We start from the raw sequence: 4,781 nt of genomic DNA, 5'->3' as shown, positions 1-4,781 counted from the left end.
TTTAAAACAAATTTTACAAGCTAATTTTAGCAATGACAAGTTAGGAAAAACATGTTTGTATCGTTTTAAAAAGAAAGGTGTTTGACAAATCTGCATGCTCCTTTCAGTGTTTTCTAATTCTTTCTTTCTAACTCTAACCCTTTTAGCTTTCAAAGGGCCTAAAACACTTTCTCCGACAACTCATCAGCAGCAAGAAGCGTCAGAATCTTCCATCGGTAGCTAACAGTGAGTAAGGTCCCACACTGCAAAGGGAAACATGAGCTTGAACCTAATGAGTCATGAAACATATATGGCACAAAGGACAACTGAATGACGCATAATGTCAAAAGTCTTTGTTGAACTGCTGCCTTCACCAACATAAAAAATTGAGCTTGTTCAAGATAAAATATAACAACAGCACTAGTTTTGGGATTCAAAACTCTATGATCAAAGTGTAGTGTTTGATGGAAGAGGGCCAAACACATCTAACCATGAAAGTCAAAGCCCAACACTAGACCATGAAGAGCGTCTAGACCATGATGAGCGTCTAGCTAGAAGGATGGAGCGTCTAGGACGTGAAGGGGAAAGGCTACCCATGGAGCGTCTAGGACCTATCACAAGGTCAATGGCTAAGCATATTCAAGCCCAATTGAATGAAGCCACGGATGGAAGAGAGAAGACTTTGTACATGTTGCATAAAGGCCCATTAGGGGTGCTTAGTAATTAGAGAAGTGTAGAAAGCATATTTGAGTGAAACATTCTAGAAACTCTTTAGGTGTGGCCGGTCATGAGCACATGGCACTTGGCTTTGTGAATTGCATTTAATTTGGTTTGCATTTCATTAGGTATTAGCTTAAAACTTACGGCCAAGTAGCTTATAAATAGGAAGGCCTACACCTTGTATTTCCAAGTTTATTATGAGTAAAGTTATGCTGCCATTTTGTGCCAAGCTTTGCTTCTCCCTAGAATTCCAGGCTCTAAACTTCATCTCCTTCACCTCTCCTTGGGTTGGCCGAACCTCCCTAGCTTCATACACATCATGCACCTTCAAGATCAACACCACTCTTAGGAGGATCTTGCTCACACACCTTCATAGCTTCCGCACCCCTTTTCCTTACATGATTCAAGAAGACCTTCATGAAATGCCATCAGTGTTGACCGTGAGTTTATATGTGGGTTGCTTTTGATTTGTACCTGTATTAAAATAGTTTCTAAAATAAAATCTTTTTTTCTTAGTTTAGCAAAATATAATTTCTATACATATATTAATTTAGTTTGTAATATATAGTGTTAAAAGGTTAGGAATTTCTGCCTGACATTTTAACTATTTGGGCTAACACTACTATAAAAATTATTTAGAAAACAGGTTTTTAAAGTCGTTAGCAATAATTTTAGAAATCATAGTTTGTGCAAACATCGTTTATAATTTTAAAGTATAGATGACGACTTAACTCATTTTCTATACTTTTGCGTATAGACGAAGGTTTCATAAACAATCAGAGTCTATTTGGCCACTATAGACAACAATTCTGTCCATAACCTTCGTTTATAACGCTCGTCAACTCATTCAAAACTATTTATGTATGTATGTTAAATTTCTATTGTCGTAAAAGTTGAACGGAAGAGGAAAATGCAAATACACAAACACAACAATGCCTGTGTTTTCACTAGTATAATAATAATAAATATAAATTGTTCCTGCTATGAAGATGAGACCTAGAGAACTATTGAATAACTGTCTTCTTTCTTCCTTCGGGCAGGTTGCTGGAGCGTCCATCTAGGCCTTTCGCCTGCTATGTGACATCCTATGTCTTCACCCTTCTCCTTCTTCTTTTCTCTCCTACTATACCACCCAACCAATCCTGTTTCATGGCACTAGTTGATCGGTCGGTCAGGGAGCGTTCTTTTCTGTTCTTTTGCCACCTTCTATAAGAGATTCAAAGAGAGGTTTGTTAAAGTTTGTATTCGGTCGGAGGTGACGACCTATTTTTTTTACGAGACCGGTCGGTCGAGGTTTCCCCTCTACTGGACCAGTCAACCTTGTCACTTTAAGGGGTGGCCGAGGCCGACTGGGGGTGCCGATGAGTTGGAGATTCTCTCACTCTTCGATGCGCTCCTGAGGAAGCTTCCCACGAGGAAGTTGATCGATGCATATATCGAGTCGACGCGTTGGACGGTCGTTAAGGGTATGAGAATTTACTTTTGCTATCGGTCGGTCTTGTAATCACCTTCTAACATTTGTTCTTTTTTGCAGAAATTATGGATCATGAGTCTCCCGTGGGTGCTGGTGTGCTGGACGCCTTCAGGAAACGGGCTACCGAGAGAAAGGGGCGCCCCAGCATTGATGCACTGGACAACGCGAAGGGTTCGGGTGCCTGTTCTGGTAAGGGCTTGGCCGACCCTTCTAGTAATTTGAAGAAGAGGCCCAAGGGAGGGGAGCAACATTGCCACTACCACCCGCTCCCTAGGTCGCTACCAACACCTCCTCCTCGTCGGGAAGCGATCGAAGTGGATTCCCCTTCGCCCGACCGAGCTGGGAAGGCGATCGCTCCTCCCGAGGTCGGTCGGTATATGGAGGTTCCAATGTCACCCCTGGCTTGTTCTGGCGACTTACACTTCCCGAGGCCACCCGAGAGGTCATTCGAGTCGTCCCCACATCAGACTTGCTCAAAGGGGTCGGTCGTTGGTCATGATCTAGCTGGGATCTCAGAACCGAGATCGACACGCCGAGGAGATATCTCGGCTGGAACATGAACTGGTAGAGGCGTCGAGCAGTTTGAAGCAGTCTCTTGCTGCTAACTCCGAATTCTCGAAGAGACTTGCTCGGGAGGTGGTCGAGAAGGAAAAGGTTCAGCAAGGGGCTGCCGAGGCTGAGCGATCATTGAAGTTCCACTGTTAGACAAGTGAAAAGGTTTCAACAGAGATCGGTATGATGGATCTACTGACCTTGGTTTGAGCATTAATTGATTAGGTGTGTCGGTCGACCTGCACAACCGTGCAGGTCTCGGTCAGCTCGGTCAAGAAACCCGAATCGTGGTAATGGTCGGTCGGTCCATGCAGTACATAAATGAATATATAAAAAAACTAAAACAAAATTTTATTATATTAGTAAAAAAACTGTTAAGGATTGTATTTTGCAAAGGAAGTATAAAAATATATTTTCCTATTTTTATAAGCATATATTAAGTCTTGTATATGAACTCAAATGATATATCCTAATTTAATTATACAAAGATATATGGAGTATAATATGAGAAAAAAATATTACTGGTTATAAAATTATTGAGCTAAAAAATTAAAAAAAAATATCAAATGAGAGTTATAAGAAAATACAAATTTTATAATTCATTACAGTTTTATGTATGCAATACGTAGTATTTTATTTTATTAGAATTGTGGGCCTTTTGCAGCTGGACCAAGAAAAGCAGCGATATAGACATGTGAATCTGGATTGGAATTGACATGCAATTATGATGAATACCATGCAGGCTCTGTAGTTGTCCACTGATAAGATTTTGGAATGGGAAAATATTATCACAGAAAATGGGAGAGAAAAGGGTAAATGATTGGAGAAGAAACAAACACTTGGATTATGAATCCATCACATGCGTTACGAAGAAATCCCATGGATGAAATATTCTTCTTCAATCTCTTTCTATTATTGAAGCATATAGAAAAGGATTCACTTATTTAGTGTCACCTATCTTTATTTCTTTGTTTTCCTTTTATGATACTCTATTCCCTCTCTTTCTGGCACTTTCATTCCCCATTTTCTCACTGATTCTTTTATGCTATTACTTACTTATTTGTGCATGTATATATCAATTTTGTTATGAGAATAATTATTAGAAGTGGAAGTTGGTAATAGTATCACATAACGCGTGTTCAAAATATTCTTATGTTTATCTTGTGATGGTGTATAATAAAGAATGCTGAAAACATTTTTCATCTTTTTGGGTGTTTTTAAGATTTTTTTACAATCCAATCAAATCAAAAAATTAACTGAAAAATGATAAAAGTTATACAAATCAAAAGTAATTTTTTTTGGATCAATTTATATTTTTTTTCAAAAATCAATTTTGCTTCAGTTTACAATTTAACATTCTGAAACTGATCCAAATCATACTGAAACAAAAATCAATTATTTAGATATTGTTATAGCACTTGTTATTTCACTTATATATAACAAATTTGTAAAGAGAAAATCTAATATGTCTTGGTTCATGTCTATAAATTTGTGTCCTTTAAATTTGTGTCAAAGGAGTAATACAATATCTTTAACATATGAATAAGGTAAGAGTTATCCTGATAGTGCAAGTTAGATTATTAGCCTTGAAATAAAAACATTAATGAAATAAAACAATAAAGAAGGATTTTTTTTTAATTTTCTAATTTTAAATTTCAGGATTTATAGATGTGTGCAAGGGATTTGTTAGAGTTATGAGAAACGTGTAATATTTATAGCACGATGTATAAATATAATAACCATATTATTCTTTATTTTTCTTTTGTTGTAAACCATACATACTCTTTGTCTTTATACTTTATTCTAATTTCTTTTACAAAAACAAACTTGATTTTTTAACCTGTAAGCACATTGTTTAATATTTTAAACAATATTAAAAAAAGAATAAATATTTAATTATAATTAAATTAGAAAAGGAAAGTATTTATCATAATATATAATATTATACAATAAATATAAAACCAATAAATTTATAATAAAACCACAAAACTGATTTGGTTTGGTTTAACTTATATTTTAAAAATTAAAAAAAAATTATTAATATTTTAAATTATTT

At 36.2% G+C, this 4,781-nt stretch overlaps 1 long non-coding RNA gene across 2 annotated transcripts; it reads left to right on the top strand.

Annotated features, from left to right (window-relative positions):
• Positions 1 to 906: 906 nt before the first annotated feature.
• LOC150025539 (uncharacterized) lies at positions 907 to 3,097 on the top strand. 2 transcript variants are annotated; one of them, XR_016515108.1, is made up of 3 exons: positions 907 to 1,139; positions 1,740 to 2,165; positions 2,234 to 3,097. It is a non-coding gene; the product is annotated as an uncharacterized LOC150025539 (long non-coding RNA). The 2 variants fall into 2 exon arrangements; XR_016515107.1 differs by having other exon boundaries at positions 907 to 1,151.
• The last annotated feature ends 1,684 nt before the right edge of the window (positions 3,098 to 4,781 follow it).

This window comes from Phaseolus vulgaris, chromosome 8 (assembly GCF_051622355.1).
Source record: "Phaseolus vulgaris cultivar YP4 chromosome 8, ASM5162235v1, whole genome shotgun sequence".
In the NCBI taxonomy this organism is placed as follows: domain Eukaryota; kingdom Viridiplantae; phylum Streptophyta; class Magnoliopsida; order Fabales; family Fabaceae; genus Phaseolus; species Phaseolus vulgaris.
This window is presented reverse-complemented; position numbering and strand designations above follow the sequence as displayed.